General features: G+C 44.2%; 1 protein-coding gene across 6 annotated transcripts in view; it reads right to left on the bottom strand.

Annotated features, from left to right (window-relative positions):
• RALGPS1 (Ral GEF with PH domain and SH3 binding motif 1) overlaps window positions 1-27648 on the bottom strand; it is a 552121-nt gene that overhangs the window by 496612 nt on the left and 27861 nt on the right. The window contains exon 2 of one of the 6 annotated variants that reach the window (XM_063935880.1): window positions 5714-5877. The exons of the other annotated variants lie outside the window; for them this stretch is intronic. The gene's annotated coding sequence lies outside the window, so the exon portion shown is untranslated. The remainder of the gene's footprint in view (window positions 1-5713; window positions 5878-27648) is intronic. 6 annotated transcript variants of the gene reach the window in all.

Here is a 27648-nt window from a genome sequence, read left to right as displayed (position 1 = left end):
CGTACGGGTTTCCGAGTCAGGTGGGAAAACCCGAGCCTCGCTCGGAAACCGGACTCGAATGGTGAAGTTCGGTACGGTTTGGTTCTCTGAGAGCCGAACCCGCTCATCTCTAGTAATAAGTGACATATAGCATATAACAGCAGCAGCACATGTAATAAGTGACATACAGTATAGTAACAATAACATACAGCACATAGCAGCAGCACATGTAATAAGTGACATACAGTATAGTAATAATAACATACAGCATATAACAGCAGCAGCACATGTAATAAGTGACATACAGTATAGTAACAATAACATATAGCATATAACAGCAGCAGTACATGTAATAAGTGACATATATAGTAATAATAACATACAGCATATAACAGCAGCAGCACATGTAATAAGTGACATATATAGTAATAATAACATATAGCATATAACAGCAGCAGTACATGTAATAAGTGACATATATAGTAATAATAACATAGCATATAACAGCAGCAGCACATGTAATAAGTGACATATATAGTAATAATAACATACAGCATATAACAGCAGCAGCACATGTAATAAGTGACATACAGTATAGTAACAATAACATACATCATATAACAGCAGCAGCACATGTAATAAGTGACATACAGTATAGTAACAATAACATACATCATATAACAGCAGCAGTACATGTAATAAGTGACATATATAGTAATAATAACATACATCATATAACAGCAGCAGTACATGTAATAAGTGACATATATAGTAATAATAACATATAGCATATAACAGCAGCAGCACATGTAATAAGTGACATATAGTAATAATAACATACAGCATATAACAGCAGCAGCACATGTAATAAGTGACATATAGTAATAATAACATATAGCATATAACAGCAGCAGCACATGTAATAAGTGACATACAGTATAGTAACAATAACATACAGCATATAACAGCAGCAGTACATGTAATAAGTGACATACAGTAACAATAACATAGCATATAACAGCAGCAGCACATGTAATAAGTGACATACAGTATAGTAACAATAACATACAGCATATAGCAGCAGTACATGTAATAAGTGACATATATAGTAATAATAACATATAGCATATAACAGCAGCAGCACATGTAATAAGTGACATATATAGTAATAATAACATAGCATATAACAGCAGCAGTACATGTAATAAGTGACAGTATAGTAATAACATACAGCACATAGCAACAGCAGTACATGTAATAAGTGACATACAGTATAGTAATAATAACATACAGCATATTACAGCAGTAGCACATGTAATAAGTGACATATATAGTAATAACACAGCATATAACAGCAGCAGCACATGTAATAAGTGACATACAGTATAGTAACAATAACATACAGCATATAACAGCAGCAGTACATGTAATAAGTGACATACAGTATAGTAACAATAACATAGCATATAACAGCAGCAGCACATGTAATAAGTGACATACAGTATAGTAATAATAACATATAGCATATAACAGCAGCAGTACATGTAATAAGTGACAGTATAGTAATAACATACAGCACATAGCAACAGCAGTACATGTAATAAGTGACATACAGTATAGTAATAATAACATACAGCATATAACAGCAGCAGCACATGTAATAAGTGACATACAGTATAGTAACAATAACATACAGCACATAGCAACAGCAGCACATGTAATAAGTGACATATAGTAATAATAACATATAGCATATAACAGCAGCAGCACATGTAATAAGTGACATATAGTAATAATAACATATAGCATATAACAGCAGCAGCACATGTAATAAGTGACATATATAGTAATAATAACATATAGCATATAACAGCAGCAGCACATGTAATAAGTGACATACAGTATAGTAACAATAACATACAGCATATAACAGCAGCAGTACATGTAATAAGTGACATACAGTATAGTAACAATAACATATAGCATATAACAGCAGCAGCACATGTAATAAGTGACATACAGTATAGTAATAATAACATATAGCATATAACAGCAGCACATGTAATAAGTGACAGTATAGTAACAATAACATACAGCATATAACAGCAGCAGTACATGTAATAAGTGACAGTATAGTAATAACATACAGCACATAGCAACAGCAGTACATGTAATAAGTGACATACAGTATAGTAATAATAACATACAGCATAGAACAGCAGCAGCACATGTAATAAGTGACATACAGTATAGTAATAATAACATACAGCATAGAACAGCAGCAGCACATGTAATAAGTGACATACAGTATAGTAACAATAACATACAGCACATAGCAACAGCAGCACATGTAATAAGTGACATATAGTAATAATAACATATAGCATATAACAGCAGCAGCACATGTAATAAGTGACATATAGTAATAATAACATATAGCATATAACAGCAGCAGCACATGTAATAAGTGACATATATAGTAATAATAACATATAGCATATAACAGCAGCAGCACATGTAATAAGTGACATACAGTATAGTAATAATAACATATAGCATATAACAGCAGCAGTACATGTAATAAGTGACAGTATAGTAATAACATACAGCACATAGCAACAGCAGTACATGTAATAAGTGACATACAGTATAGTAATAATAACATACAGCATATTACAGCAGTAGCACATGTAATAAGTGACATATATAGTAATAACATACAGCATATAACAGCAGCAGCACATGTAATAAGTGACATACAGTATAGTAACAATAACATACAGCATATAACAGCAGCAGTACATGTAATAAGTGACATACAGTATAGTAACAATAACATATAGCATATAACAGCAGCAGCACATGTAATAAGTGACATACAGTATAGTAATAATAACATATAGCATATAACAGCAGCAGTACATGTAATAAGTGACAGTATAGTAATAACATACAGCACATAGCAACAGCAGTACATGTAATAAGTGACATACAGTATAGTAATAATAACATACAGCATATAACAGCAGCAGCACATGTAATAAGTGACATACAGTATAGTAACAATAACATACAGCACATAGCAACAGCAGCACATGTAATAAGTGACATATAGTAATAATAACATATAGCATATAACAGCAGCAGCACATGTAATAAGTGACATATAGTAATAATAACATATAGCATATAACAGCAGCAGCACATGTAATAAGTGACATATATAGTAATAATAACATATAGCATATAACAGCAGCAGCACATGTAATAAGTGACATACAGTATAGTAACAATAACATACAGCATATAACAGCAGCAGTACATGTAATAAGTGACATACAGTATAGTAACAATAACATATAGCATATAACAGCAGCAGCACATGTAATAAGTGACATACAGTATAGTAATAATAACATATAGCATATAACAGCAGCAGTACATGTAATAAGTGACATACAGTATAGTAATAATAACATACAGCATATAACAGCAGCAGCACATGTAATAAGTGACATACAGTATAGTAACAATAACATACAGCACATAGCAACAGCAGCACATGTAATAAGTGACATATAGTAATAATAACATATAGCATATAACAGCAGCAGCACATGTAATAAGTGACATATATAGTAATAATAACATATAGCATATAACAGCAGCAGCACATGTAATAAGTGACATATATAGTAATAATAACATAGCATATAACAGCAGCAGCACATGTAATAAGTGACATATATAGTAATAATAACATATAGCATATAACAGCAGCAGCACATGTAATAAGTGACAGTATAGTAATAATAACATACAGCATATAACAGCAGCAGTACATGTAATAAGGGACATACAGTATAGTAATAATAACATACAGCATATTACAGCAGCAGCACATGTAATAAGTGACATATAGTAATAATAACATATAGCATATAACTGCAGCAGCACATGTAATAAGTGACATATAGTAATAATAACATATAGCATATAACAGCAGCAGCACATGTAATAAGTGACATACAGTATAGTAACAATAACATACAGCATATAACAGCAGCAGCACATGTAATAAGTGACATATATAGTAATAATAACATATAGCATATAACAGCAGCAGCACATGTAATAAGTGACATATAGTAATAATAACATATAGCATATAACAGCAGCAGCACATGTAATAAGTGACATATATAGTAATAATAACATATAGCATATAACAGCAGCAGCACATGTAATAAGTGACATATAGTAATAATAACATAGCATATAACAGCAGCAGCACATGTAATAAGTGACATACAGTATAGTAACAATAACATACAGCATATAACAGCAGCAGCACATGTAATAAGTGACATATATAGTAATAATAACATATAGCATATAACAGCAGCAGCACATGTAATAAGTGACAGTATAGTAATAATAACATAGCATATAACAGCAGCAGTACATGTAATAAGTGACAGTATAGTAATAATAACATATAGCATATAACAGCAGCAGTACATGTAATAAGGGACATACAGTATAGTAACAATAACATACAGCATATAACAGCAGCAGCACATGTAATAAGTGACAGTATAGTAATAATAACATACAGCATATAACAGCAGCAGTACATGTAATAAGGGACATACAGTATAGTAACAATAACATACAGCACATAGCAACAGCAGCACATGTAATAAGTGACATATAGTAATAATAACATATAGCATATAACAGCAGCAGCACATGTAATAAGTGACATATAGTAATAATAACATATAGCATATAACAGCAGCAGCACCACATGTAATAAGTGACATATATAGTAATAATAACATATAGAATATAACAGCAGCAGCACATGTAATAAGTGACATATATAGTAATAATAACATAGCATATAACAGCAGCAGCACATGTAATAAGTGACATATATAGTAATAATAACATATAGCATATAACAGCAGCACATGTAATAAGTGACAGTATAGTAATAATAACATACAGCATATAACAGCAGCAGCACATGTAATAAGTGACATATATAGTAATAATAACATATAGAATATAACAGCAGCAGCACATGTAATAAGTGACATATATAGTAATAATAACATAGCATATAACAGCAGCAGCACATGTAATAAGTGACATATATAGTAATAATAACATATAGCATATAACAGCAGCACATGTAATAAGTGACAGTATAGTAATAATAACATAGCATATAACAGCAGCAGTACATGTAATAAGGGACATACAGTATAGTAACAATAACATACAGCATATAACAGCAGCAGCACATGTAATAAGTGACATACAGTATAGTAATAATAACATACAGCATATAACAGCAGCACATGTAATAAGTGACAGTATAGTAACAATAACATATAGCATATAACAGCAGCAGCACATGTAATAAGTGACATATATAGTAATAATAACATATAGCATATAACAGCAGCAGCACATGTAATAAGTGACATATATAGTAATAATAACATAGCATATAACAGCAGCAGCACATGTAATAAGTGACATATATAGTAATAATAACATACAGCATATAACAGCAGCAGCACATGTAATAAGGGACATACAGTATAGTAATAATAACATACAGCATATAACAGCAGCAGCACATGTAATAAGTGACATATATAGTAATAACATACAGCATATAACAGCAGCAGTACATGTAATAATAAGATTTTAAACCTACCGGTAAATCTTTTTCTCGTAGTCCGTAGAGGATGCTGGGACTCCATAAGGACCATGGGATAGACGGGCTCCGCAGGAGACATGGGCACTTTAAGAAAGACTTTGGATCTGGGTGTGAACTGGCTCCTCCCTCTATGCCCCTCCTCCAGACCTCAGTTAGAGTAACTGTGCCCAGAGGAGACGGAAGTACGAGGAAAGGATTTTTGTTAATCTAAGGGCAAGATTCATACCAGCCACACCAATCACACCGTATAACTTGTGATATACTATCTAGTTAACAGTATGAAAAAATAAGAATTTACTCACCGGTAATTCTATTTCTCGTAGTCCGTAGTGGATGCTGGGAACTCCGTAAGGACCATGGGGAATAGACGGGCTCCGCAGGAGACTGGGCACTCTAAGAAAGAAGTAGGACTACTGGTGTGCACTGGCTCCTCCCTCTATGCCCCTCCTCCAGACCTCAGTTAGGGAAACTGTGCCCGGAAGAGCTGACACAACAAGGAAAGGATTTGGAATCCCAGGTAAGACTCATACCAGCCACACCAATCACACCGTACAACTCGTGATAACTAAACCCAGTTAACAGTATGAATAACAACTGAGCCTCACTGAACAGATGGCTCAGAACAATAACCCTTTAGTTAGGCAATAACTATATACAAGTATTGCAGACAATCCGCACTTGGGATGGGCGCCCAGCATCCACTACGGACTACGAGAAATAGAATTACCGGTGAGTAAATTCTTATTTTCTCTGACGTCCTAGTGGATGCTGGGAACTCCGTAAGGACCATGGGGATTATACCAAAGCTCCCAAACGGGCGGGAGAGTGCGGATGACTCTGCAGCACCGAATGAGCAAACTCAAGGTCCTCCCCAGCCAGGGTATCAAACTTGTAGAATTTTGCAAACGTGTTTGATCCCGACCAGGTAGCAGCTCGGCAAAGTTGTAAAGCCGAGACCCCTCGGGCAGCCGCCCAAGAAGAGCCCACCTTCCTCGTGGAATGGGCCTTTACTGATTTAGGATGCGGCAGTCCAGCCGCAGAATGTGCAAGTTGAATCGTGGAGCAGATCCAGCGAGCAATAGTCTGCTTAGAAGCAGGAGCACCCAGCTTGTTGGGTGCATGCAGGATAAATAGCGAGTCAGTCTTTCTGACTCTAGCCGTCCTGGAAACATAGATTTTCAGGGCCCGGACTACGTCCAGCAACTTGGAAGCCTCCAAGTCCCGAGTAGCCGCAGGTACCACAATAGGTTGGTTCAAATGAAAAGATGACACCACCTTTGGCAGAAATTGCGGACGAGTCCGTAATTCTGCCCTGTCCATATGGAAAACCAGATAGGGGCTTTTACAGGACAAAGCCGCCAATTCTGACACCCGCCTAGCCGAAGCCAAGGCCAAAAGCATGACCACTTTCCACGTGAGATATTTTAATTCCACGGTCTGAAGTGGCTCAAACCAATGTGATTTTAGGAAATCCAACACAACGTTGAGATCCCAAGGTGCCACCGGGGGCACAAAAGGGGGCTGAATGTGCAGCACTCCCTTAACAAACGTCTGAACTTCAGGCAGTGAAGCCAGTTCTTTTTGAAAGAAAATAGACAGGGCCGAAATCTGGACTTTAATGGAACCCAATTTTAGGCCCATAGTCACTCCTGACTGTAGGAAGTGCAGAAAACGACCCAGCTGAAATTCTTCTGTGGGGGCCTTCATAGCCTCACACCAAGCAACATATTTTCGCCATATGCGGTGATAATGCTTTGCTGTCACATCTTTCCTAGCTTTTATCAGCGTAGGAATGACTTCAACCGGAATGCCCTTTTCCATTAGGATCCGGCGTTCAACCGCCATGCCGTCAAACGCAGCAGCGGCAAGTCTTGGAACAGACAGGGCCCCTGCTGTAGCAGGTCCTGTCTGAGAGGCAGAGGCCAAGGGTCCTCTGAGATCATTTCTTGCAGTTCCGGGTACCAAGTCCTTCTTGGCCAATCCGGAACGATGAGTATAGTTCTTACTCCTCTCTTTCTTATTATCCTCAGCACCTTTGGTATGAGAGGAAGAGGAGGGAACACATAAACCGACTGGTACACCCACGGTGTCACTAGAGCGTCCACAGCTATTGCCTGAGGGTCCCTTGACCTGGCGCAATATCTTTTTAGCTTTTTGTTTAGGCTGGACGCCATCATGTCCACCTGTGGCCTTTCCCAACGGTTTACAATCAGTTGGAAGACTTCTGGATGAAGTCCCCACTCTCCCGGGTGGAGGTCGTGCCTGCTGAGGAAGTCTGCTTCCCAGTTGTCCACTCCCGGAATGAACACTGCGGACAGTGCTATCACGTGATTTTCCGCCCATCGGAGAATCCTTGTGGCTTCTGCCATCGCCATCCTGCTTCTTGTGCCGCCCTGTCGGTTTACATGGGCGACCGCCGTGATGTTGTCTGACTGAATCAGCACCGGCTGGTTTTGAAGCAGGGGTCTTGCCTGACTTAGGGCATTGTAAATGGCCCTTAGTTCCAGAATATTTATGTGTAGGGAAGCCTCCTGACTCGACCATTGTCCTTGGAAGTTTCTTCCCTGAGTGACTGCCCCCCAACCACGGAGGCTTGCATCCGTGGTCACCAGGACCCTGTCAAAGTCAGAAAAATATCCCCATACACACTGCCATATTTGCACCGCACACTGGTCCGCGCTGCGCATGCGTACGCTCTCCCGTGAAGGCGCATACCCGCAATAGCGTGCACCCGCGGGCGCACGGTATGCGTATTTACGGTAGAGTTTATGTAGTCGTAGCGTGCGACTCATTCGTTACATATTTTCACAATTAATGTAGTTTGTAGATCATGATCCCTTTGATAGTTTCTGAAAGTTTGGTTAATATAGAATGTCCCTGAGCTGAGGAATCCCTCTTTGTATCGTAGGAAGGGTCTAACAGGAGTCATGCAGTAGTGTTTGGTACCCATCGGAAGAGTATTTAAATAGCAATATTCCGGTGTTGGTTTGGAGCGTATTAATCGCTCGTGCGAATAGTTATGGACATAAGAAGTTTATGTCCATTTCTACTATTTACTCATACTCAGGTATGCGGCGGAAAACCTAGTTCCCCACCCACCTGAGCTGTTTGAAATCGTCACAGCCCACCTGTATGAATCAACCTATGACCTTTTGTTATGATGCAGGGCCGAATTCCGACGTCCAATGGACAATGGGATTGTAGGGACTGTAGGATTGCATTGTGTGTGGGGCATAAATAGGCAGGCCGACCACATCCAGCTCTCACTCTTCAACGGTTCTCATTGCTGAAAATCGGGTGCTGGATGTCCAGGCGCATGCGATCGTTTACCCTTGTGCGTAAGTTTCTCTCCGTAATCATTGTCTTACTGTGAGCCAATTTCTCTCATCTCTCTCCATTTCTCTCTCTCTCTCTCCTTTCTCTTTTCTCTCACATCTCCCCTAGACTAGTATTGAATTGTATTAGATAGTATTGTATTTTGGTTAGGAAGTCTCTGTTATATTGTAGTGTATCATTTGTACTGTTATCCCCTTTTACAAATGCATTAGATATAATACAGTTAATAGGCTTTGGACCCTAAACCAGTATCTGTGTATTTCCTATAGTGTTAAGTGTTCACTTGAGCGTCGGTGACGCTCAAGCAGCTTTGTAGTTAGTCAGGTTACACAAGGTTGCACTTACACCCTGTACTCACATTAAGGTATTCTGTGAATTTTATTGGTATAAGGTTTAGACATAAAGGTATAGCGTTGTGAGCGTCTGCGCCGCTGGTGATCTCCTCGTGGTCTCGAGCGTCCGCTACGCCATAGCGAATCATTACTCTAGTCATAGCCAATAACGTGTCCTGTGATCACTGGGCCGTGAGCGAACGTGACGCTTGAGCGTCTCGCCTACGGCTGAGCGATCGTTACGCAACTAGCGTACCATTACGGTACTTCTTAAGTAAACAGCGTACAGTGTTCTTAGACTTCATAAAGGGTTGTTTATACGACAAGGGAATTTAGCATTGTCAATTGGGGGCTCGTCCTATCCTTCTCATATCTGCACTAGGTAGATCAGCAGACATTATCCCCCCAGCAAAGGGTGGGAGGTTGTCTCGCAGTGCTGACGGGATAAGCGTCTGCTTCGCTTAGATAAAGAGTGCTGAAGGAATCCGGGAACCGGAAGTAAGAACAAAACGCTTGTGTCTTTTAAAACTGTTTTATTTCTCTTCTGTCTTGCGTATACACGCACGCATACAATAACCTGCATTTCTTTTTCAAATTTCGTATATCACTATTCCTGTTTGCCAAGTTTTATAGTTGATAGAAAGTGCTAAAAGAGATTTGCTGTTATTTCATAGTAGAGGTAATAGTTAAAGTATAGACCAACACACGGCTTGTCTGGGAGATAAGGCAGTCAGTGTGGTGTGCGGTAGATGATCAGGGATCATCTACATTGATAAAGGTAGAAATTGTGTTACGGTGGATCTTTGTTTTGCGTACACGTGTCCCTAACAAAAGACTTGCGTACGCAATCCAAACGGCAGACGCACGCAGCGTACATTACGCAACGTAGCGTCTGGTTACGCCCACGTAGCCCAAGTCACGAAAAGTTGAATTAGAGCAAAGCGATAATTAGCGCAAAGGCGATAAGTAACGCACAGCGGTAAATAACGCGACACGGTAAATAACGCAAATCTTTTTTTGGAAAAATCTGAAATTTAGTTTAACAGATCCTGCTCCTAATTGGTAACACAGTTGGACTGAAGACAATTTCTGCGCAGAAATAGATATAGAAACAAAGTGTACATGTGTTGAGTGAGTGTGTTTTTATCACATAAGTTTATATAACTTAGAGGTTGAACCAAAAGGAAAGTCGGGTACTCGTCAAGGGACACACGTGTAAGTGACATATACGGTGGCTAGGGAGGCATCCTTGGTTAAATAAATATTTGAGCATTAGAGTATAGCGGACCATAAGGTAACAGACCAGGAGGTCATAAGGTAACAGACCAGGAGGTCATAAGGTAACAGACCAGGAGGTCATAAGGTAACAGACCAGGAGGTCATAAGGTAACAGGTAAAATAGACAAAGAGGTCCGCTATAAAGGTACAAGAGGCACAACGCCTGGGGTGTTGGTGCAGAACCCATATAGGCCATAAGCTCTTGCTGAAGGAATCGCGGCCGGAAACATCGATTCCATTGATCTTTCAGTACATGACAAGTAGTGCTTATGTACTGAACGATTGGACCGCACGTAATTGTGTGCAGTAGTTAGTAATCTGACCTAATACCATTAGAGTAAAGTGGTCACAAACGCTATTTGTACATTCTGACGTGATTTGTGTAATTTTTTATTTTTAAAGGGAAGTTCGCTGGTCACTCAGGAACTATCTAACAACCCCAACTTTACTGGAAAGAGTAAGTGTCCTTCGGGTAACCCTCATATGTTCCAGTAAACAGAAGGTTCACAGGGGCCCTGGGTTGGGTACAGCAGCTCTGGTTACAGTGATTGCAGTACTGGCCAACGTGGGCGAGAAGTAAGTGGGGTACTTGGTAAACCGCCACCGCCGGCCTGCCCAGGACATCTTGGTTTGTTTGTAAGGGTTCGCTGAAAACCTTGATATAAAGATCCAAGGAGGAATAAGCAACACCTGCAGATTATGGGGGCCAGTTGTTCAGGTAGGGGGCGATCAACCTCGGTTCGGGTTGATTCAGAGAACCGACCCGTTGGGTCGGCAAGGTACATCATGTGTGAAAAATACGGAAGTCACACAGAATCTTTATGTGATGAATGGGAGAGAATGACTGTACAAGACAGGGACAAAGTCCCAAGAATAGGTAGCTTCAGTCCAGAAGTGTTACAAAATTTAAGGAGGAGGATATGTCTCATTGAACCAACAAAGAGACGAAGTAAACATTATGATTATGTGCAGTTAGGGCAACAGGAAGGTGAATTACAAAGAGATTCAATTGACTTTTCTGAATCTTATCTTGAGAGGAGAGACATGGCATCGGGGAGGATTGTGGTTGCGGAGAAAAGCACAAGGTTGAACAATAAAAACGCTCTTAGCAACTGTAGTATAGATTATAAGAATAAGTGTAATAACTGTAACAATGATTATTGTAATACTGTTGAATGTACAACTATTAACCTATGCAAGTTGCACCCCATGTCAAACTTCCCTCAGGAATACAAACAAGAAAGTGAGCCCAGAACGATGTCAGCACCTCTTCCAGCAACCATCACAAAAGCCATCCAGGTGGACGCGACCAAATTGGTAAAGGCAATAATCGAACCCCCTAACGGAGGGTCAGGTGAGGTCGTGTCCACAGGTACGTACAATGTTTCATATCACGCACAAACAAATGTACCCCATATTGTAAGACCAACACAAGATGATGTAACTGAGTTCGATCTGGCCAGGGTGATCTCAGTCCCCAATGGGAAGACTGACGATCAGGGAATCATTCCCGTCAAGGACAGTGCAATGCGCTGTCTCTGGTCCCGGACCGAATTGAGATCAATTGTGTCTGAATTTCCTGATCCTAGGAAAAATCTAGTCAAATGTCAAAAGTTTATTAAAGAACTAGGAAACGCCACAGAACCCACCAACAAAGAATGGCGGACAGTGCTGAGGGCATGTTTGCCCTCCAGTGTTGACCCTGAAAAATTCATTGCTGATTGTAAATTAAACACGGAGGTACCTTGTATGGAAGAACACAATCAGGAATGTATTAGGCAGATTAACCGACAGTTAGGAATATATTTCCCAGCTGCTGTCAAGTGGAATGACATTCTCTCCATAAGGCAAAACGAAAGGGAAAATGTTTCTAATTATTTCAATCGAGCACTGCAAATAATGGCTAGAAACACTGGGATCGCAGACATCAAGACAAATGCACAACATAAAGGAATAGCGGTTAAGGTATTAATGAATGGTTTAAAAGATGAATTAAAAACAAGGGTACAGACCACCAACCCAAACTGGAGAGATATCTCGGTGACCGCACTAAGAGAGACCGTCATCAATCATGATCAGAATATCACCAGATACAGAGAGTCACAAAGAGATGAGTTAATGGCAGCAAATATACAGGCCCAAAACACAAGACCACCCCAACAAAAGCCCCACACCCCTGTGAGAAATCCAGATATGGAAGTCTGTTACAATTGTCATAAAAAGGGACACTTTGCAAGAGATTGTAGATCAAGAGAAAGACAACACCATAATCATAAAATCCAAGGAATCAGGGAAGTACAGGGGAAACGATTGATGATGATGAGCATCCGAGCGTTTGAGGAGACATCAAATCAACCAAAACCTCAGGTCATTGACACGTGGAGGAAGCCCAGGATTTGTTATCATTGTAGGAGAGAAGGGCATTATGCTAGCAACTGTAATAACCCACATAAAGTTAGACCCCCTAGACCAAGAAATGAGCAAAATTACAATACACACCATTATAATCAGGGATCACATAGGCAGGAAAGGTGATTATTAGGAATGGAGGCAAGCCTGAGGTAACGGTTAATGAAGTGGGAGGTCATTCACTGAAGACACAGGAATGACCAGGTGAAAAGTTGTAAATGTATTTGTGAAAAATGTTTTTTTTTCTCTCTCTCTATCCCCATCTCTGACTAGTATTGGTAAGAATTCACACATTGCATATCCACTTGGTCCTTGCAGAAGTCTACCAAACCCCAGCATGACCTCCGCCACAATGTATTTCTGGCCAGATACAGACAGTGGAGTAATGCAGGTGCTGGTGGGAAGGGACTGCTCAAGGAGACCATTAGACACATAGATATGACAGCCTAATAAGTCTGACAATGTTTTTCTAATGCTAACATTTTTTTTTTCTTAATGTTGACAATGTTTAAAAATGCTTTGTTTCTCTTTTCTTATTGATGGTTATTGTCGAGTTATGTAATGTATATATGCACATGAATTGTTCTCTATCTCTTTTGTTTTTTTTTTTGTTGTTATCTCTCTCTTCCCACTCATGTTTCCATGGTTTAAAGATGGTATGTCACCCCTCAGTTGGACCAATGGTAATGCCAGATTTTTGCTCCTTACAGAAAGATCGTCGGGTAGGAAGGGAACATTGCATCACCAGAATGTTCGTTTGGAAGACTGAGAGACAGCACCTTTGAGAAGACAGCAGAACAAGAAGAACAACAAGACGAGAGAACTTATTATCGTAACAAGTTCTCTCCCCCCCCCTCAAACTGTTTTCTTATACCCCCTTTACAAATTTCTTCTTTTCTCCTCCTGTAAGATGGACTTGCCCCAAGAGACTGTGATATGGATTTTCCTGTTGACCGTGATGTTGACCAGAGCAGTCTGTTCCGGCGAGAGTACCATAGAGGTCGAGAGAGGATCTGGAATGGGTTCCGATTATGATGATGGAGGCGTAGTTTTCCAAGATCAACCAAACCAACAAGCAAAGGCGAGTATCAGAAAACGATCCGATAGAAGAAATTGTGATGGATTGTTAGCTGAAGAAAATTGTATCTGTAGGCTCTGTGATAATCTGGTTGAAGATGGATGCATAAAGAAATGCCAATCCAGTTTTAATATCCATATGGACCGGCATCCATTGAGTGACTATCACTCTTTAGTGGGTAACGTGCTAAACCAAACAGATTGTTGGGTATGCTCTCAAGTACCTCAGGGTCATAGCAAATCAGGGCTAGTACCATTTCCTTTAACGCTAGGGGAGGTACTTGAGCTAAGTGGTGGGAGACCGGTGGACCGGAGGTTTAACATCTCCAGCCCTCCTAGTTTGAAGCTCCACCAATACCATGTGGATAGGTCCCTCTTATGTTTTAATATCTCCAATCCCCGTAAGCCGGGAAATTGGGAAGTGTCATGGAGCAACCTTACCATGACCTTCTCACACAGAGCAGATAGAATGCCTACAGATACAGAGCTCGTACGCCACATAGCCAGTAGAGGAAAATCTTTCCGGTATCGATATACCTTAGGAAATAGGATTACTAGAGTTGGAGAGGTATCACCAGGATACTGTGCACATATCGTACAAACTGATACGTGCCTTAAACAGATGGAAGAATTAGGGTCAGGAGATTTCACCTGGAAGGTCTGTAACATGGTCATGTCCTTCTCCGTCCCATATGTTCTCCCCGATGACGCATATTTCATATGCGGGAGAAAGGCGTACAAGTGGCTTGCCCCAAACTCTGAAGGATTGTGTTATATTGGAAAAGTATTGCCTGAAGTGATGACTGTTACACATGACAAAATGAAGGACATACACCGTGGTGCCCAAGCTCCTTATACTCACACTCATTACGAGCACCGAGTTAAAAGACAACTGTCAGAAAGGTTAGAGCATCCGGCCTCCGATCTTATCCATGAATCCACCGGGATTCAGGTTCTGGTAGCGTTAGATTTCACTCGCACCGCTCGAGGAGTGATGAACTATAGATACATTTCCGCACTCGCCAATTTGTTAGATAATATCACTGAAATGTATGATGACACGTTTAGATACACTGGAAGAGAACTTCAAGCTTACAAAACAGAACTAGTTCAGCATAGGATGGTTCTTAATTATCTTACAGCAGTAACAGGCGGATATTGTGTTACACTGGCAACACAGTACGGCATAAAGTGTTGCACTTATATCACGAATAGCACCGAGGATCCGGTAGAGGTCATAGACCAAAAGATGGACGATATTCTCCAATTGAAGTGGGAATTTCGTCGGAAACACAATCTCACCCTTGCTGCTGTAGGTAATGAGCTGACTGGTTGGGTGTCATGGTTGAACCCGCGAAATTGGTTCTCCGGTTTAGGAGACTGGGCTCAAGGAGTCATAATGGATGTTGGAAAGTTTCTACTATGTATCTTAGGTGTTGTTATATTTATTGGATTGATATTTAGATGCGGGCAGGCTTTAATGAGGTGCAAACAAAGTACAAGAGTGATGAGTTTGAGGAGTGAGGAAACTGTAATTAACCTGGATTTGATTTATGACCCAATGATAGAAACCATGATGTGATGAAAATGCGATTATACGGTCCGTTTCTTTCACCTGTTTTTCTGCTTTTCTCCAAGATACGAAGACCCCCTTGGACGAGGAAGTTGACGAGACGCTATACAGACAACAGACAAGCACCAAAGATGAAGTTTTGACAACCTATGATATGGACACTTGATGAACTTTGCCATGGATCCCCAGTTTCCCTAGTATTTTTAAACTCACGCTAGCCCAACATTTTTTGTAAATCCGATGGCTCTGACAAAGCTATTTGCTCATACCCAAGGAGCAATACAGCGCAAAGAAGACGACTCTCAACAGATACCGAACACAACTTCAACGACAGATGTACATTTCCCTGACATAGAATATCATTGCATTTTCCATAAGTGTTCTTCACCTTCATCTCTACAACCCTCAGGTAATAACACACATAGTATAGGGAATACAGGCACAGATATCAGCAATCACATATCCCCCCATTCATGTATCATCAACTAAAATGTGCTCCCCATTTTGTTCAAAATCCGAAAAGAGCTCGGTAAAGTTTGACAGCCCATCCACAGACCTGTACCACAGGATAAGAAGGAATTCAAATGTATACTTCGCAATACCTCGAAGCTTGATTTACCACACGTACGGCACGATGATACATGACCCTCCAAACATGGACTCATACACACATGCTTCTGCTTTCTCACTAGGTCATACCCTCTTCACACCTACTCCTCTCTCCTCCCTCACCCAACCATGGAAATGAATTAACCACTGACATATATTTTTCTCCTTTTGAAATGTTTTCAGGAAGTGGCAGTTATTATTGACTGCCAAAGGGTGGACTGTCAAAGTCAGAAAAATATCCCCATACACACTGCCATATTTGCACCGCACACTGGTCCGCGCTGCGCATGCGTACGCTCTCCCGTGAAGGCGCATACCCGCAATAGCGTGCACCCGCGGGCGCACGGTATGCGTATTTACGGTAGAGTTTATGTAGTCGTAGCGTGCGACTCATTCGTTACATATTTTCACAATTAATGTAGTTTGTAGATCATGATCCCTTTGATAGTTTCTGAAAGTTTGGTTAATATAGAATGTCCCTGAGCTGAGGAATCCCTCTTTGTATCGTAGGAAGGGTCTAACAGGAGTCATGCAGTAGTGTTTGGTACCCATCGGAAGAGTATTTAAATAGCAATATTCCGGTGTTGGTTTGGAGCGTATTAATCGCTCGTGCGAATAGTTATGGACATAAGAAGTTTATGTCCATTTCTACTATTTACTCATACTCAGGTATGCGGCGGAAAACCTAGTTCCCCACCCACCTGAGCTGTTTGAAATCGTCACAGCCCACCTGTATGAATCAACCTATGACCTTTTGTTATGATGCAGGGCCGAATTCCGACGTCCAATGGACAATGGGATTGTAGGGACTGTAGGATTGCATTGTGTGTGGGGCATAAATAGGCAGGCCGACCACATCCAGCTCTCACTCTTCAACGGTTCTCATTGCTGAAAATCGGGTGCTGGATGTCCAGGCGCATGCGATCGTTTACCCTTGTGCGTAAGTTTCTCTCCGTAATCATTGTCTTACTGTGAGCCAATTTCTCTCATCTCTCTCCATTTCTCTCTCTCTCTCTCCTTTCTCTTTTCTCTCACATCTCCCCTAGACTAGTATTGAATTGTATTAGATAGTATTGTATTTTGGTTAGGAAGTCTCTGTTATATTGTAGTGTATCATTTGTACTGTTATCCCCTTTTACAAATGCATTAGATATAATACAGTTAATAGGCTTTGGACCCTAAACCAGTATCTGTGTATTTCCTATAGTGTTAAGTGTTCACTTGAGCGTCGGTGACGCTCAAGCAGCTTTGTAGTTAGTCAGGTTACACAAGGTTGCACTTACACCCTGTACTCACATTAAGGTATTCTGTGAATTTTATTGGTATAAGGTTTAGACATAAAGGTATAGCGTTGTGAGCGTCTGCGCCGCTGGTGATCTCCTCGTGGTCTCGAGCGTCCGCTACGCCATAGCGAATCATTACTCTAGTCATAGCCAATAACGTGTCCTGTGATCACTGGGCCGTGAGCGAACGTGACGCTTGAGCGTCTCGCCTACGGCTGAGCGATCGTTACGCAACTAGCGTACCATTACGGTACTTCTTAAGTAAACAGCGTACAGTGTTCTTAGACTTCATAAAGGGTTGTTTATACGACAAGGGAATTTAGCATTGTCAACCCAGTCCTGTATGCCGAATCTGCGGCCCTCTAGAAGATGAGCACTCTGCAGCCACCACAGCAGAGACACCCTGGCCCTCGGGGACAGGGTGATCAGTTGATGCATCTGAAGATGCGATCCGGACCACTTGTCTAACAGATCCCACTGAAAGATCCTTGCATGGAACCTGCCGAATGGAATTGCCTCGTAAGAAGCTACCATCTTTCCCAGGACTCGCGTGCAGTGATGCACCGACACCTGTTTTGTTTTCAGGAGGTCTCTGACCAGAGATGACAACTCCTTGGCCTTCTCCTCCGGGAGAAACACCTTCTTCTGTTCTGTGTCCAGAATCATACCCAGGAACAGCAGACGTGTCGTAGGAACCAGCTGCGACTTTGGAATATTCAGAATCCAGCCGTGCTGTTGCAACACTTCCTGAGATAGTGCTACTCCGACCAACAACTGCTCCCTGGACCTCGCCTTTATAAGGAGATCGTCCAAGTATGGGATAATTATAACTCCCTTCTTTCGAAGGAGTATCATCATTTCGGCCATTACTTTGGTAAATACCCTCAGTGCCGTGGACAGACCAAACGGCAACGTCTGGAATTGGTAATGGCAGTCTTGTACCACAAAACGGAGGTACACCTGGTGAGGTGGGTAAATGGGGACATGCAGGTAAGCATCCTTGATGTCCAGTGATACCATGTAATCCCCTTCTTCCAGGCTCGCAAAAACCGCCCTGAGCGATTCCATTTCGAACTTGAACCTCCTTATATGTGTTCAAGGATTTCAAATTTAGAATGGGTCTGTCACGATCCGGGTATCTGGACGCCATTACTTACCCTTCAGATGCCTCCTAAGGCTGGCTCAGCGTTCCAGGACCGGATCCCGCTGTTCCTGAGTTTCCACATGCAGAATGTCAGAGTGGTGATTTCATCAGCCGCGGCCTCCGCTGTGCCCGCGTGGTTAAATGTGCGCTTGTCAGTCTGGCGTCTCCTGTGGCCGGCGTCGCCATTACTGTTTCAATTCTCACATGGATTACAAACCAAACTTCCCTCCAAGTGTCTGCATGGGCGCAGCCATCTTGGATTTTGTCATCTGATTATTTCCACCAATCTGCTGTCTGTATTGTTGATTTGCATAATTGCCTAGCCAACCCCTTCCTTGCTGCAGGTATAAGTATGCTGTGCCTGAGCAAGGAAGGCGTCAGTGCTTTGGTTGTCTAACCTAGTTCCAGTTTGTCTCTCTCCTGTGGTTGTCTTCCAGGTTCCAGCTCCTGTCTCCAGACTTCTGCTATAGAGACCCGCACCAGCATTCCATCTGCGGTGTAGCCTGACTCTCCGATCCATTCTGGACTCACCTGTTTCCAGTTACAACAATCACCTGCTTCCAGCCCAGCTTCCAGCAGTGTACAGCTTCTCTTAAAGGGCCGGTGTCCTTTCTGCAGTTTACCACTCTCCAACGGTATTATTATTTCACCGCTCTCAAACTCCAAACTTCATCAATCACCTGCTTCCAGCCCAGCTTCCAGCAGTGTACAGCTTCTCTTAAAGGGCCGGTGTCCTTTCTGCAGTTTACCACTCTCCACCGGTATTATTATTTCACCGCTTTTAAACTCCAAACTTCATTATTATTTCATCGCTCTCAAGTTCGTTTATTATTTAACTGGTTCCAGCCAGTATCCACTCCGTACCAACAACAGTCTGGTTCCAGCCAGTATCCACAGCAGCCGTTTTATCTTCAGCAACCCAGCCTTTCCTGGAACACCAGCTGGTACGATCCTGGGTTCTCTCCATTGCTACAGTCAGGTCTGGTAAGAACTTTCCAACTAGAAGATTATAAGAACTGTCTCACTCTACCAGTGCCTGTGGCCCTTGCCACCCTGTAGTACCCAGGAATTGTATTTATCCTCTGTTGACTTTTATGTTTCCTTTACTGCTGCTGTGTTACGGAGTTTGTCATAATAAACATCATTGACTTTTATCCTGGTTGTCGTGGTCACGCCTTCGGGCAGTTATTCTACATGTTACTTACATGTCTAGGGGTCTGATACAACCTCCCAGGTTCCGTTACATCTCAGCCCCTACAACTGAGGCTGCCTCCCGTCAGCTCAAGCCCTCAGTTGTGACAGGGTCTCACCGAACCGTCTGGTTTCGGTACCACAAACATTGTGGAATAGTAACCCCGTCCCTGTTGAAGGAGGGGAACTTTTATTATCACCTGCTGGAGGTACAGCTTGTGAATTGCCGCCAGCACTACCTCCCTGTCCGGGGGAGTGGCTGGCAAGGCTGATTTGAGGTAACGGCGAGGGGGAGACGTCTCGAATTCCAGCTTGTATCCCTGAGATACCACTTGTAGAACCCAGGGATCCACCTGTGAGCGAACCCACCGGTCGCTGAAGTTCCGGAGACGGGCCCCCACCGCACCTGGCTCCACCAGTGGAGCCCCAGCATCATGCGGTGGATTTAGTGGAAGCAGGGGAGGATTTTTGTTCTTGGGAACTGGCTGTATGGTGCAGCTTTTTCCCTCTACCCCTGCCTCTGGGCAGAAAGGACGCGCCTTTAACCCGCTTGCCTTTCTGGGGCCGAAAGGACTGTACCTGATAATATGGTGCTTTCTTTGGCTGTGAGGGAACATGGGGTAAAAATGTAGACTTCCCAGCTGTTGCTGTGGATACGAGGTCCCAGAGACCATCCCCAAACAATTCCTCACCCTTATAAGGCAGAATCTCCATGTGCCTTTTAAAGGCAGCATCACCTGTCCACTGCCGGGTCTCTAATACCCTCCTGGCAGAATGGACATTGCATTAATTCTGGATGCCAGCCGGCAAATATCCCTCTGTGCATCCTTCATATAAGACAACGTCTTTAATATGCTCTATGTTAGCAAAATATTATCCCTGTCTAGGGTATTAATATTATCTGACAGGGTATCAGACCACGCTGCAGCAGCACTATTTATGCTTAGGCAATTTTAGATCTCAGTCTAGTACCTGAGTGTGTATATACAGACTTCAGGATAGCCTCCTGCTTTTTATCAGCAGGCTCCTTCAAGGTGGCCGTATCCTAAGACGGCAGTGCCACCTTTTTTGACAAACGTGTGAGCGCCTTATCCACCCTAGGGGATATCTCCCAACGTGACCTATCCTCTGGTGGGAAAGGGTACGCCATCAGTAACTTTTTAGAAATTACCAGTTTCTTATCGGGGGAACCCACGCTTCTTTACACACTTCATTCACTCATCTGATGGGGGAACAAAACACTGGCTGCTTTTTCTCCCCAAAAATAAACCCTTTTTATGTGGTACTTGGGTTCATGTCAGAAATGCGTAACACATTTATCATTGCCGAGATCATGCAACGGATGTTTCTAGTGGATTGTGTATATATATCTCAACCTCGTCGACACTGGAGTCAGACTCCGTGTCGACATCTGTGTCTGCCATCTGAGGTAACGGGCGTTTTTTGAGCCCCTGATGGCTTTTGAGACGCCTGGGCAGGCGCGGGCTGAGAAGCCGGCTGTCCCACAGCTGTTACGTCATCCAGCCTTTTATGTAAGGAGTTGACATTGTCGGTTAATACCTTCCACCTATCCATCCACTCTGGTGTCGGCCCCACAGGGGACGACATCCCATTTATCGGCCTCTGCTCCGCCTCCACGTAACCTTCCTCATCCAACATGTCGACACAGCCGTACCGACACACCGCACACACAGAGGGAATGCTCTGACTGAGGACAGGACCCCACAAAGTCCTTTGGGGAGACAGAGAGAGAGTATGCCAGCACACACCAGAGCGCTATATAATGCAGGGATTAACACTATAACTGAGTGATTTTTCCCCAATAGCTGCTTGTATACATATATTGCGCCTAAATTTAGTGCCCCCCCTCTCTTTTTAACCCTTTGAGCCTGAAAACTACAGGGGAGAGCCTGGGGAGCTATCTTCCAGCTGCACTGTGAAGATAAAATGGCGCCAGTGTGCTGAGGGAGAAGCCCCGCCCCTTTTTCGGCTGACTTCTCCCGCTTTTTCTGGAATACTGGCAGGGGTATTTTTACATCTATATAGCCTCTAGGACTATATATGATGTAGATTTGCCAGCCAAGGTGTCTTATATTGCCCTCAGGGCGCCCCCCCCCCCAGCGCCCTGCACCCATCAGTGACCGGAGTGTGAGGTGTGCATGAGGAGCAATGGCGCACAGCTGCAGTGCTGTGCGCTACCTTGTTGAAGACCGAAGTCTTCTGCCGCTGATTTTCCGGAACACTTCTTGCTTCTGGCTCTGTAAGGGGGCCGGCGGCGCGGCTCTGGAAACGAACACCAAGGTCGGGTCCTGCGGTCGATCCCTCTGGAGCTAATGGTGTCCAGTAGCCTAAGAAGCCCAAGCTACCACCAGTTAGGTAGGTTCGCTTCTTCTCCCCTTAGCCCCTCGCTGCAGTGAGTCTGTTGCCAGCAGATCTCACTGAAAATAAAAAACCTAAATATACTTTCTTTCTAGGAGCTCAGGAGAGCCCCTAGTGTGTATCCAGCTCAGCCGGGCACAAGATTCTAACTGAAGTCTGGAGGAGGGTCATAGTGGGAGGAGCCAGTGCACACCAGGTAGTCCTAAAGCTTTCTTTAGTTGTGCCCAGTCTCCTGCGGAGCCGCTATTCCCCATGGTCCTTACGGAGTCCCCAGCATCCACTTAGGACGTTAGAGAAAATAACATACAGCATATAACAGCAGCAGCACATGTAATAAGTGACACAGTATATAGGAGCAGCACATGTAATAAGTGACATACAGTATATAGCAGCAGCACATGTAATAAGTGACAGTATATAGCAGCACATGTAATAAGTGACATACAGTATATAGCAGCAGCACATGTAATAAGTGACAGTATATAGCAGCAGCACATGTAATAAGTGACACGGTATATAGCAGCAGCACATGTAATAAGTGACACAGTATATAGCAGCAGCACATGTAATAAGTGACAGTATATAGCAGCAGCACGTGCCAGCAGATACTGTACAGCTGCTGCACAACCACCGCCCCCCACAGTCACACGTAGACCGCTTCTCATTGCCCTGGTGGCAGCTGCAGGTGTATAATGAAGAACAGTGCAGGAAAGTAATTATTCTGGTATAAATAAAGCATCACTCTGCTATAATAAAAACGGTTTCTCTAGGAAAGTGTGAGGCTCCTGCCAAGTGAATGCAAAAGGGATTTCCGCTGTGTAATTAAGAGCTTTTCTCATTATCCTCATAACACAGGGACTGTGCTACTGTACGGAGCATCACTCAGCATCACAGGAGGACTGCAGTACCCAAACCGGAGGACCGCAGCCCCCCGGGCAGGACACAGGAAAACCAGCATATACAAAGCTATATACATATAGGAATATATGTGCCTTATTACTGATATAATATTGTAGCTTCTATTATTCAGAAACTAGACTTCTAGCTCCGATGCGCCTTCCTAGATGACCTAAAGGAACAGATACATCTATATTACTAATAAGGCACATTGTTTAATAAAGTATTACCATTTTTTATTATTTCAACCCTACTGTGTCCCAACGTTTGGCGGCTCACAAGAAAATAAAATAAAAAACACACACATTCGGGTGTATTCAATACCTGGCGGATGCTTTCCAACGGAAAGGATCTGACAGGTCAGTATTAAATGAGTGGCCAAATCCGACTGTCTCCTCACCAGTCCACGGTCCGTCCCTGCTTGCCTTCTCACCCGTCCACACTCCTCTCCTCACATGGTCCCGTCCCCTACTACTTGTCCCCGCTCCCCCGTCTCATCTCCCCGGTTCCAACACGGTCAATCCGACTTTAAAAAAAAAAAAAAAAAAGTTGGATTGACATTGTCGGAACCAGGACCAAAACCTGTCGGATTTGGCCGCGGAACACATGGATCCGCAGCTAATCCGACAATCTACGTGGTTTCCGACAAGTCGTGAATTCCCGACTTGTCGGAAAAAATGGCCTGGCATTGAATAGGTCGGAACCCCTTCCGACCTAAACCTGTCGGAAACTGGCGTCTTTTCGACAGGTACTGAATACACCCCATTGACTTTATCACAAGTTTACTTCATCTACCTGACACTCCAGAAATGACGCCTGATTTTGGGACAGGCGGGCGAGGCCTGGTTATGTGACACACAGATCTGCGCCTCTTCCATTGCATTGCAGAGCCTGGCGCGATGACAGCAGCGCAGAGCGAACGCACGGGTTAAATACTGCACACCTCTCCTGCAGCCATCACTGTGTAACCGGCCTAAGGGACCATTTGTTCCTGTGGCTGGTGAATTATTGATGCGCAGTAACAGACAGCCGGACGGTTCTGCCAAGCAGCAGCCCAGAGATTCGCTGTGCGCTCACAATCAGAGGACGGGAAACGCATCGGAACAGCGCAGATCCTTCCCAGTCTGCAACATTGGGATTTATAGGGCCTCATTATAAGAAGCAAAGAGACGGGCACAGGAGCCGGTATAGTAACACCGCGCAGTCTACGGTACGGCAGTGTACGGTTGGGGGTTACTACCATAGGGATGACATAGTATAATAATATTATTCTGGCTAAGAAGAACAGTTCATTATATGAAAACAATGTTCAACTTATCTTCAGAGAAATAAAAATTGCCAGAGTTCACCAATAATCAGGCTTCATAATAGACGTCTGTATATACCACAATGTCTGCTATATACATGGTGACAATGACTGAGCGCACTGCAACAACTGCGCCGCAGCAATACCCCACTGACGGGTCTTCAGTTAAAATGGCTACGTCAGTGCTGACCTATCAATGCCCACGGCCCCCGTCAGTGCCGGCCTATCAATGCCCACGGCCCCCCATCAGTGCCGACCTATGACCGACCCCGGCCCCAGTCAGTGCCGGCCTATGACCGACCCCGGCCCCAGTCAGTGCCGGCCTATGACCGACCCCGGCCCCAGTCAGTGCCGGCCTATGACCGACCCCGGCCCCAGTCAGTGCCGGCCTATGACCGACCCCGGCCCCAGTCAGTGCCGGCCTATGACCGACCCCGGCCCCAGTCAGTGCCGGCCTATGACCGACCCCGGCCCCAGTCAGTGCCGGCCTATGACCGACCCCGGCCCCAGTCAGTGCCGGCCTATGACCGACCCCGGCCCCAGTCAGTGCCGGCCTATGACCGACCCCGGCCCCAGTCAGTGCCGGCCTATGACCGACCCCGGCCCCAGTCAGTGCCGGCCTATGACCGACCCCGGCCCCAGTCAGTGCCGGCCTATGACCGACCCCGGCCCCAGTCAGTGCCGGCCTATGACCGACCCCAGTCAGTGCCGGCCTATGACCGACCCCGGCCCCAGTCAGTGCCGGCCTATGACCGACCCCGGCCCCAGTCAGTGCCGGCCTACGACCGACCCCAGTCAGTGCCGGCCTATGACCGACCCCGGCCCCAGTCAGTGCCGGCCTATGACCGACCCGGCCCCAGTCAGTGCCGGCCTATGACGACCCCGGCCCCAGTCAGTGCCGGCCTATGACCGACCCGGCCCCAGTCAGTGCCGGCCTATTTATTCCAGGACTACTAATAGCAGGACATAGATGTTACTTCATGGCACGATTTAGGAGTCCTGACTGGTTGCTATGGGTTACATCACATTACTGATCCTTGCACCATGCTGTTTTCTCTCACACAGGATGTCTACTTATCCAAATCCCTATTCCTCATCTTCCCAGGAACGTGTCAGCGTGTTCTTACATAATGCACAGAAGCGGTGTCTGCGCCAGGAAGCAATCAGTGCAGAGAAGCACAGCCTGGAGCACGGCTAATCCAAAGCATACAGCTTACTTTGAAAATCTGAGCTTCTCAAGCTGCTGTGCAACTACAGATCCCAGCACGCCTCAGCCAGACGCTCACAGTTCCACAACAACAAGATAGCCATGTGTAATACAGTCTGAATGGTGATGTAATTGCTCCTGGCTTACCCCTGCCTCTCTGTCCCTCCGCTATAGAGTGCAAGCTCTCATTCTAACCCACCGCTCTATGCTCCTCGCTCACTGTCTCTCCTCTGTGTGTCACCCGTCTGCCCCTCCACTATAGAGAGGGTAAGCTCTCATCTTAACCCACCGCTCTATGGGGGTAATTCAGACTTGATCGCTCGCCATCGTTTTTTTGCTGCGATCAGGTCAGAACTGTGCTTGCGTATGCACCGCAATGCGCAGGCGCGTCCCACGGGTACAAAGTGGATCACCGCTCAGCGCTGGGTTTGTGCGAAAAATCCATTTGCATGGGCGATCGCAAGGAGATCGACAGGAAGAGGGCGTTTGTGGGTGGCAACTGATCGTTTTCTGGGAGTGGTTGGAAAAACGCAGGCGTGTCCAGGCGTTTGCAGGGCGGGTGTCTGACGTCAATTCTGGTCCCGGACAGGCTGATGTGATCGCAGCGGCTGAGTAAGTCCTGGGCTGCGCAGAGACTGCACAAGATCTGTTTGTACCGCTCTGCTACACATGCGATCGCACACTTGCACAGCGAAAATCCCATGGAGCCACAGGAGGGGCATAGGGAGGCTGAATCCTAAGTATGCCCTGAGTGAAAGTATGAACATCAGGTATAGATGCAATTTTTCTCTAAAACCATACCAACAAGGCAGATATGTGAACCTTGAGGAAGACCTAAGTCAAGGCCTCGTTGCAGAAAAGCCAGATTTCTGGAAGTTCTGACTGTAGAGACATCATTAATTCTTATCAGCACACCTGTGAAGTAAGAATTCCAAACCCTGTATTAAACCCGGGCAGAGGCCGGTTTGCGGGCTTTCAACATAGTCTGGATAACCGCCTCAGAGAAACCTTTGGCCCTCAGGAGTGATGCTTCAAGAGCCACGCCGTCAAAGCCAGTCTGGCCAGGTCTGGATAGAGACAAGGGCCCTGCCTGAGGAGGTCCAGGTGCTGAGGAAGTAGAAGGGGGTTCTCTGTCGACAGACCGTGCAGGTCTGAGAACCAATGCCTTCGAGGCCACGCTGGGGCGACTAGAAGCAGTATTTGTCCTTCTTGTTTGAACTTCTGTAGTACCCTGGGCAGGAGTGACACTGGAGGGAACATGTAGGGCAGACGAAAGTTCCATGGAATGCCAGTGCATCCACGAACGCTGCTTGAGGATCCCTGTACCTTGATCCGAAGACCGGAATCTTGTGATTGTGTCGAGACGCCATTAGGTCTACGTCCGGTAGGCCTCATCTGTCCACTAGGAGTTGAAAGACTTCCGGATGAAGACTCCACTCTCCAGCGTGTACGTCCTGACTGAGGAAGTCCGCTTCCCAGTTCAGGACACCTGGAATGAACACTGCCGATATGGCTGGCAGATGATGTTACGCCCAACAAAGGATTTTTGACACTTCCATCATTGCCAAGTGGCTTCGAGAGCCGCCTTGATGGTTTATGTATGCCACTGTGGTGGCACTATCTGATCGTACTTGGACAGGCCTGTTCAGTACTCAAGGTAGGGCGAGACAGTGCATTGAACACTGCCCTCAGCTCCAGAATATTTATTGGAAGGAGGGATTCCTCCTTCATCCAACGACCTTGAAAAGTGTTGCTTCAACACCACTCCCCATCCCCTCAGACAGGTGTTCATTGTCAGCAGATCCCAGTCAGGGACCCAGAAGGGACGGCCCCTGCTCTTGCTGGTCCTGGATTCACCAGGTCAGCGACAGGCGAACCTCCGGAGTCAAAGAGATCATGTGATATCTGATC

Source organism: Pseudophryne corroboree, chromosome 8, assembly GCF_028390025.1.
Source record: "Pseudophryne corroboree isolate aPseCor3 chromosome 8, aPseCor3.hap2, whole genome shotgun sequence".
In the NCBI taxonomy this organism is placed as follows: domain Eukaryota; kingdom Metazoa; phylum Chordata; class Amphibia; order Anura; family Myobatrachidae; genus Pseudophryne; species Pseudophryne corroboree.
This window is presented reverse-complemented; position numbering and strand designations above follow the sequence as displayed.